This window comes from Megascapheus bottae, unplaced genomic scaffold (assembly GCF_031878675.1).
Source record: "Megascapheus bottae isolate mThoBot1 unplaced genomic scaffold, mThoBot2.hap1 HAP1_SCAFFOLD_45, whole genome shotgun sequence".
NCBI lineage: Eukaryota > Metazoa > Chordata > Mammalia > Rodentia > Geomyidae > Megascapheus > Megascapheus bottae.
This window is the reverse complement of record NW_028327483.1, coordinates 3,633,737-3,643,805: the sequence shown is the minus strand read 5'-3', so window position 1 is coordinate 3,643,805 and position 10,069 is coordinate 3,633,737.

The following is a 10,069-nucleotide window of genomic DNA, read 5'->3' as shown; positions in this document are numbered from 1 at the left end:
AAGATCCCTTATCAATGACCTGAACTCTAACACATACCCTAACATGGACCCCATCACATACCCTGACAGAGATTCTAACACATATCCTAACCCATACTCTATAAACACTGACAGATATGGTCATGAGGACCCAAATGTATAGTGTAAGCCATAATTACCCTTACATGTAACCTAACCCATACCTCAACACAAACCCTGATATCCTAACCCTAATCCAACCCCTAATATGCTTACACATACCCTGACCTCAACATTTATCCAATATATACCCTAACTAGTAGCACATACAGTAGTAAGTACCCTAATGCATACAGGTACCCTTAAATGCATTTTAACATGTACCCACGATGTACCATAACACATGCTCTAACACCAACCCCAACCAATACACTAATGTATGTCCTAAACCTGATGCATACCTTAACCACATCCTAGTTTTTTAGCATGAACTCTAAGACTAGGTACCCTTACAAGCACCCTACATGTACCCAAATGTAACCCAACACATACCCAAGCATGACCTAATATTAACCAAAACCACAACACTAACCAATACCCTAACAACATGTACTAAATGTAACCAATACACTAACATATATCCTTGACATGTACCCTAAACTTAATACCTATCCTGATATGTACCCTAACCACTAATACATACTCTAAACTATATATGCACCTAACATGTACCCCAAAGGCATAACGTAACACATATCCTAGAACTTGCCCTAAACCTAATATGTATCCTAACATGTTCCCTAACATACACTCCATCGTGCATCTTGACTCTTGCCCATACTCACACCTTGACATGTACCCTAACCCACACCTTATCATGTACCACACAATGGTCTGTAACATTAAAATGTACTTTAATCATTAACATGTACCACCCTGCCTAACAAGTACAAGTATCCAAGCAGTACTCAAAACCACCCATACAGGCACCCTAACGTGTACCCCAAGTGTACACTAACATATACACTAATATGTGTCCTATCCCTAATAGGAACCTTCATCCTAACATTCCCTAACATGTACCATAACTGTAAACTATAGCCTAAACGTGAAATGCATACAGAATCAAGTACCTGAACACACACTCTAAATCACATAGGTGCCCTTACATGCACCCTAGCATGTACCCCAAACCTACCCCCAATGCATGCCCTAACATATAAATTAAACCCTAACCCTACCAGGTACCTTAAACCAAACATTATCTTCACATGCTCCCTAACATATACCCCACTATACACTCTAACTCTGCCATACTCACATCTTAACAGGTGCGCTAACCCAATCTCATACCCTAACAAATTACTGTAATGCTCCTCCAATCTTATGCCTCACCCTAGACCATCTTCTAGCCCCAATCCATATGTAACTGCCTAACCCACTCCCAGAACCTACATAACCCCTTTCCTAACAAGTTCTCTGCTCCTCACCTGTTCCCTAACACACTTTGAAGACCGTTCCAGAACATATCCAAACCCTAACCAATCCCATAAAGTTCTTCCTCACATGCTCCCTGACCTTCAACATTTCCTGAACCATTATTAGAACATTTTCCTCCACTACATCCCCAACCTCACATTTTCTCTACCATATTCCCTACACTCTGCACCAACCTTAAATCTGACCTATTCCATAATGCAAATGCTAATCTTTTCCACAATGACTACCAGATCCATAACATTAACCCATTCACTAAACATAATTCCCTATCTTTCTGTAACACTTAACACTAACCTTAACTTATTTACCTGCTATGTAAGGATAACAGAAAACCCACTACTTGTTCGAACCTGTTTCTGAACCATGACCACAAAATTCATTCTAACTCCCATGCTGAGTCACAGTAACACTTCCGGCTTTTTCTGTCTGTGGTACCAAAGAATCGAACCCAGATCTTTGTGTATACTAGGCAAGCACTCTACCATTAGGCCAGGCTCCTGGCCCCTCTCCAGTTGGTCTTCTGACACTGGGTACATTTTCTCCTCAGAATGCACACAAGTAGAGGAAGGCAACTCACCACAAAGGCTAGACATCCAGGAGCCTGGTGAAGGATAAACAAGACCTGGAAGGTCTGACAGAGAAGGAAAAGTGCTAGGATATGCCTTCTGCTTCCCTCCAAAGATTCTTATTAGAAACTTGACAAAACCCCACTTCTGAGGCATAACATGGAGGGCTTCGTGTGGAGTTGCTGACCTAGCCTGTGAACACACTACCACTAGAATTCACACATGCAAAAGGAAATACCTTGGAATGCCTAATAAAAGTGTATGTAAGATGTATATAATGAAAACATGAACATCTGTCACACATCCCCTCACTCCCAACACCCATGCCCTATACAGGGCATTGCTAAAAGCTCAGTGAAGACTCAGAACTGAGGATACAGACGTAGGATAAGCCTGCTGTGGCAAAAGGTGTTCTGACAAGTAACAAATTAACAAGCAGGAAAGGATAGACTGCCCTTCCACACAGGTGTCTTCATTCCATTCACCAGGCTTTGGTATGAACATGACTGGAAGCACAGACAAAAACCTGATACAGACTTAAGACAGGAGGTTGAAGACCTAAATTTGGCATGAGTCTAAGAAAGCAGGTTAGGGGTAGAATGTGTCCATCAGGCCACTTCAACATTAGACCACAAAATCAGATTCTTCAGACACAATTCCCAGTGTCTAGACTCCACCTTTTTTTTCTGATATTCATCAAGTTTTGCCCCCAAAGTACTTACGGTCAGAAGAAATCACCATGTAACCAAGAGTGAAGATGCTAGAACTGCTTCACAGGTCAGTGGGATCCTGTATACTGACAGAGGAAGACAAAGGACAAACAGTCACAAAGAAGCTCCTACTCAAAAACAAACATAACATCATTCTAAAGGAACTGATTGAGTTACTAGAGGAAAAACGAAGCAGCAGGCCCAGCTTCCCACACCTTCACAGCCACCGCACTCCCAGGACCCAGGCCTGCCTAGGCTAAAAAGCATACCTCTGACTGGGAGCTGGCTCCGGAGGTCTGGCTTAGGCCTACCATGGCCGAAGTCACTTCAGGAAGAGGAAAAATTAAGCAGCAAGCCCAAACTTCCCACACATTCACAGCCACCACACTCACAGGATCCAGGCCTCCTAGGCTAAAAAGACACCTATGAGTGGGAGCTGGCTCGGAGGCCTGGCTTAGGCCTAAAATGGCCTTCCTAACACACATGCGGCCTCCAAGAAGAGACAGCCTCCTTCAGGCACTTCCCCATGAAGAAAGGCTGCTGGCAACTTACAGGACGGTTGAACACACACAGACTCCGGGACTAAGGCAGAGAGTGCCCCACCACCCAGCGCTGTAGGCCCTGGAACAAATGCTGCTCTCGCAGAGGAAGGCTGCCACACTGGAGCCTCTCATGGAGCCGACTGGTCCCAGAAGAATGGACCGGAACCAGTACAGTGGCCTCGACCCGCCGCCAACTCCTCACGTCCTTGCTCTGCCCCACCCCTCTGGGGCTCTGACCCCACAAGCCCCACCCGAGCCCACAGGTACTCACTCTGCCCCACCCCTCTCGGGCTCTTCCCTGGCAAGCCCCGCCCCAAACCCTCATGTCCTCACTCTGCGCCACCCTGCTCCAGCTATGACACCACAAGCCCCGCCCTAACCCCCTCATGTCCTCACTCTGCCACACCCCTCTCGGGCTCTGACTCTGCAAGCCCTGCCCATGACGCCACATGTCCTTGATCCTCACCACCCCTCTCTGGCTCTGACCCCCCAAGCCCTGCTGCTGACCCCTCACATCCTAGTTCCACCCCACATCTCTAGGCTCTGACCTTGACTGCCCCGCCACTGGACCGTCACTTCCATACCCTTGCTCCACCCCTCTGGAGCTCTCCGTCCAAGCCCCACCCTAGACTACAAACAAAAAAAAATGTTCAGCTTACCAGATTGCTCCTATGACACTCTAAGTGCTGCCTAAGCTTTATATTTCTCTTTAACACTTCTGTGCAGAGAGCTATAGTGTCTATAGCTCTAAAGTGGTAGAGCCACATTTGGATTTTTCTCTTTTCTATGTAGGTGCAAACGAGGAATTGAACCTGCGTCTTCCTATATGCTACACAAGCACTTTACAATTAGACCAAATTCCGGCCCTCCCTCTCTCTCCCTCTTTGTCACTCTTTCTCTCCCTCTCTCTCAATGGTGAAAACAAGATGATTGAGAAGGTGTGTATATCCACAATAATATCTTTTTGAGTTCTTAGTCCAGTATGGGTTAATTAGCTGCAAGATCCTATCTCAAAAATATTGAGGTAGAACATATCATAAGTATAAAGTAGTAACTACAAAACTGTTTTCCTCATAATGGATAAGAAAACAATACAAGCCATAGAAGCCATTTTAGATCGATAGCTAATTTTTCCTAGTTTGAGACCTAAACATTTGTATCTAAAAATTACTGATATCATTAAATTGGTATTTAGTTTTTATTAACTCAATAATAAACAGAAGTAATTGATCATTTTAATGTCATAAAAAGAGTTCTCACAGAAATCTTGGATCAGAGCTTGAGAAATACATTGTTAGTATTTGAAGGAAAACATCACAAAAGAGTGGTCTAATGTGAACTACTTTTAACTATTTAAAATATCATACAAACTTATGTGGAAAGACAGCTTGGACCTAAGTGTTTCTTCTTCCATATCATCAGTTTTCTGTGATTTAAAGGAAACCATAAACAAGTTGTGCAAATTTTCAAGATTTTTACCTTTAACTTGTACTTTCTAATTCTTCACATTCTAAATTCATTGTATTTCATTTGATGCTAATGACAGTAACAACCAAGAATTCTGTGATAGATGATGAAGCTTAGAGACTGATGTTCTTACATAATGACAAATCTAGAATAAGATTCCAGTTCTATAGGCATCTTCTATGCTGCCAAATTACCCTGAAAATATCAATGAAAACCAGATGCAGTAGCTAATGAATATAGTCCTAGCTCCCCTGGCATCTAAAATTGGAGGCTTGAGCTTCAAATCCAGCCTTGGTGATTCTTATCTCCATTCAAGAAGAAATATCTGCAAGTAGAGCTGATTTAAGTGGTAGAGTGCCAGCCTTAAGAGAAATGCCAAAGGAAGTTTTGTATTCAGATTGAAGACATTTGCTAATTTTGTAGTTTCATGTGATTAGTTTCCAAAAGCTACAGATAATACAGAAATCAGAAATGGTACCTTTTTAAGAATTACATATTTTTTCAGAACCATCTATTAGCACATTAATGTGCTAATGCCTATAGTCCTAACTCCTCTGGGGTCTAAAATTGTAGGCTTGAGCTTCAAACCCAGCCTGTGTGATTCTTATCTCCATTCACCAGCAAATATCTGGAAGTAGATCTGACAAAAGTGGTACAGTGCCAGCCTTAAGAGAATTGCCATCGGAAGAGTGCCAGACCCTGAGCTCAAGTTCCAGAATTAGCGTTTCTTAGATTGTATTTTGTTCTTAGGGTGATGTAAAGAGGGATTACAGTTATACTGATAATATTAGTATTTTTCAAAGTGAGTATTCTATAATTGTATCACTAAGAGGGAATATGACTGTTACCAAAATCAATAGGCAGGGAAAAGTTTACTAAAATTATACTTCTAAGATTTTATCTGGAGAGTGGTAAATCTGGAAGAAACATTAATAAGGGTGAGAAAATATTGATTTTGAATCAAATGATTTAAGCTATTGGTAATATTTATATAGATGTTTTCATTGGGTTTCTTCTGGGGGAAATTTTTCATATAATATCTTAAAATTCCTGCCTACAAACAAAAAAATGTAGTGTTACCAGATTGCTCCTCTGACTTTCTCTCAGTGCTGCTTAAGCTTTATATTTCTCTTTGATACTTCTTTCCAGACAACTGTAGTGCCTGCAGCTCTTTTTTTAGCAAGGTTGAATTGATATTTAAAAAGAACAGTCTCTGAGATATAGTCTAAATTAAGGTATTTTTTTCAATACACAGTTGGATGACTTTTAAACTGTCATTAGTTAACAAAAATTAAGCACTTAATGCAACTGTATGAAATCGGTTTTGTAGACTACTGTTTGGATACAGACATCGGATAAGCCTACTGTGCCAAAAGGTGTCCGGACAAGTACCAACTTAAGTTGGAAAACAAAGACTGCCCTACTTCACATGTGCTTTCATTCCATTCAGCAGGCTTTGGTATGAACACGACTGGAAACACAGATTGAAAACCTGGTACAGACTTAAGACAGGAGGTTGTAGACCTATATTTGGCATGAATCTATGAAAGCAGGTTAGGGATATGAGGTGTGCCTCAGGCCACTTGAACATTAGACCACAAAATGAGATTCTTCACACACAATTCCAAGTGTCTGGACTCCACATTTTTTTCTGATATTCAGCAAGTTTTGCCCCGAAAGTACTTCAGGTCAGAAGAAATCACCACGTAACCAAGGGTGAAGATTCTAGAACTGCTCCACAGGTCAGTGGAATCCTGTATACTGAAAGAGGAAGACAAAGCAGAAACAGTCACACAGAAGCTCCTACTCGAAAACTGACATATAACATCAATCTAAAGGAACTGATTGAGTCACTAAACAGAAAGGGGTAAGACTAAGTGTTGAGGTGTTTGTAGGTGTGGGAGGCCATGAAACACAATAAAATTTAAATTCACCAAAAGAAATTTAAATGCATTGATATGTTGAACAGAATGTGTATATGATCTATGTAATTACAAATGAAACTTCCCACATTCCCTCAGCTCCAACACATAGACATTGAGAAGGGCATGACCAAAAGCAGAAGTGAAATCACGATGAAGATTCAGAGACCCAGGTAGGGGCCCAGGGTCATCAAAGTTGTTCTGACAATCTCCAACTCACCAAGTAGGGAGGGAGAGACTACCCTTCCTCACACATGCCCTCACCCTCTTCTCCAGGCCCCAGGATGATACAACTTGATGACACTTGGAGAGAGGCCAGCAGCCTGGGCAAGGCATGAGTTCACCAGAACAAGTTCAAATAGAGTCCATCCAGCCCATTCTGTGTTGGGCCATATCCACAAAACCTGTCTTCACAATCCCAAGCTTCCAGTGTCTCCTCATTTTGCCCTGACACTGTGCATTTTTTGCCAGTCCTGGCTTGGGCTCAGGGCCTGAGCAATATCCATGGATTTTTCTCAAGGCTATGATTCTACCACCTGAGCCGCAGCACCACTTCTGGCTTTTTGCTATGTGTGTGGTATCAAGGAATCGAACCTGGGTCTTTGTACATGCTAGGAAAGCACTCTACCACTAGGCCAACCTCCCGGCCCACACTGTGCATTTTCTTCTCAAAGTGCCTATAGTTACAGGAAGACAACATGCAGCAAAGACCTAAAATTGTGAAAATCAAAGGCTGAGGTGCTTGCCCAGCTTGTGAGAGACCCTGGAACACAATATCACAGGAATTCAACAAACAGAAATTAAAATACCTTTGTGTGTCTAATAAAATGTGTATTGGACCTATGCAATAAAAACCAAAATCTTTCTGTGCTGTTCCTGAGGCTTGAACTTACGACCTAGGTGTTCTTCCTGACAAATGTTTGTTCAAGGCTAATGTTCTAACACTTGAATTCCACTTTAGCTCTTTTATCCATTATTGGATATAAAGAGCCTCAAAAACTTTCCTTCCATGGCTAGGTTTGAACTGCAAACCTCAGATCTTGGACTTCTTAGCAGCTAGGATTACAGACTACCAACACGTGGCAAAAAACTATGCTTTCCATACATCCCCTCATAACCTAACCCCCATTCCCTATGCAAGACGTGGGCCAGGAGCAAGATATGTTGGGACCCATACAGCCCATCATACATTTGAGTGTACACCCAGATCCTACACTTTTGATTGATTCAAAGGTTCTGGATTCTTCATCTTTTCTTATCACAGCACCTAAAGTGAAAGGAGTCTCTGAAGAACAAAGACTCAGCATCCTGAGGCCTCTCTCCTGCTGAGTAGGATCTGGGGTATAGCTGACAATAGGAAAAAAAAGCCATGTAGACTACACTTTCTGCTCCCACATTCTTCTACCCCACCAAGCTCCTCATAGGGCAGATCTCAGGCCAGGCTTGAGGCAATGATTGCTTCCTGAGGCCAACAGGGACATGGCTCAGCATCAAGGTGCTTGTCTGGCTGGGGAGACATGCTCCAAAGTCCAGACAAAATCCTGATATGACTAGTACTATATGGAGATGCCCTCAATACTGGAGGATGAATGAATGATGTACACAAGAACGTTCACAGCGGAGAATGATGTCCCAAACAATGTCCACAGTGGAGAATGAATGAATGATGTCCCCAAAAATGACACCAACCAACAGCCCACAGGACCTGAGAGGGCACGGAAGGGACAGGAGGGACAGGAGATGGGAGGGGACAGACACGGGAGGTGACAGGACATGGAGATGGGACAAGACACGCAGGGGACAGGACACAGAAATGGGGATGGGACACAGAGACTGGGAGAAGACACAGAAGCAGGGAGTGGACAGGAGACATGGAGGGACAGGAAACGGGTGAGGACAGGAGATGGAAGGGGACAGGAGACATGGAGGAAAAAGAAGACAGGGAGCAGACAGGAGATGGGGAGGAGACAGGAACTGGGAGGGGACAGGAGACGGGGAGAGTATAGGAGATGGAGAGGGGACAGAGGACGGGCAGGGGACAGGAGACAGGGAGGGACAGGAGATGGGGAGGGACAGGAGACAGGTGGGGACAGGAGATGCGGAGTGGACAGGACACGGGGAGCTTTACCAGACTGAGACCGGACAGAGATCAGAAGTGGGGGTGGGGGAGCATTATAAGGGCAGACAGAGAGAGGAAGTGGGGAAGGGCGAGTATTACCAGAGCTCTGCCCCACACCTCTCTGGTTCTGACCCCACAAGCCCCACCACCAACCCCTCACGTCCTCGTGGTGGAGGGGCAGCAGCCCAGGCCCCATCTGCACTGACGGCTCCCTCCCATATTGGCGCTGTCCTGGGACTGAACAGAGGAACATAAAATGAAAGAGGACGTAGTGGCGGGCGGGCTGCCGCTTCTGTCCACTCTCGACCACACCCCGGGCCTACACTGAAAGCTCACTGCTGACTGGGAGCTGGCTCAGGAGGCCAGACTTCGGCCTAAGGGCCTTCCTCACACACATGCAGTGTCTGGGTAGAGATAACCTCCTTCAGGTGCTTCCCCAAGAAGAAACGCTGCCGGCAGCTTACAGGACGGGTGAACACACAACAGGCTGAGAGTGCCCCGCCCAGCTCTCTAGGCCTCAGAACAAACACTGCTCTCTCAGAGGAAGGCTGCTGCACTAGAGTTTCACACCGACTGACTGGTCCCAGGCAGAAACACCCCGAAGCAGTTCAGTGTCCTTGCCCTGCCCACGAACCCTCATGTCCTTGCTTCACCTGAGCCCTCTCAGGTTCTGACACTACAAGCCCCGCCCCCGACCACTCATGTCCTAGCTCTGCCCCACACCTCCCAGGCTCCGTCCCCGGAAGCCCCACTCCCTACTCCTCAAGAACTCATGGTGGAAGGGCAGCAGCCCAGGCCCCCTCTGCACTGACTGCTCCTTCCCATCGCGGCGCCGTCCTCGGAACTCCAGATGGCCTTGAGGCTCAGTAATAGCTGAGGAAGATGACCACCAGTCATGGCCTCCCCTCCCAACGCACTTCTTCCCCAAGGAGTTTCCTGCTTCACTGCGGTGAATGGTCAAAGTTTGGGGCAAATGCACCATCTTCAAGACCTGCAAAAGCAAAGATCAATGTGAAATGCCAGGGCTGGTGGTTTACTCTTCTCCCCAGGAAGAGGTGTGTATGAGACACACTACACAGATAAAGGCTCCCATCGAGGAATCTGTTCAGCTCCTCCATGTCTCAAGTGACGCTTGACTGTCACAGCACTACAGATCTCAGACAAAAGCCATGAGCTTCCCAGGGCTGCACACAGGCCCTTGAAACCATAGGAGCAGGCATCTGTCATAGGGAGCTGGTCTAAAATTGCAGAGAAAACTCCACCAACGCCTTACCCACCACCACCG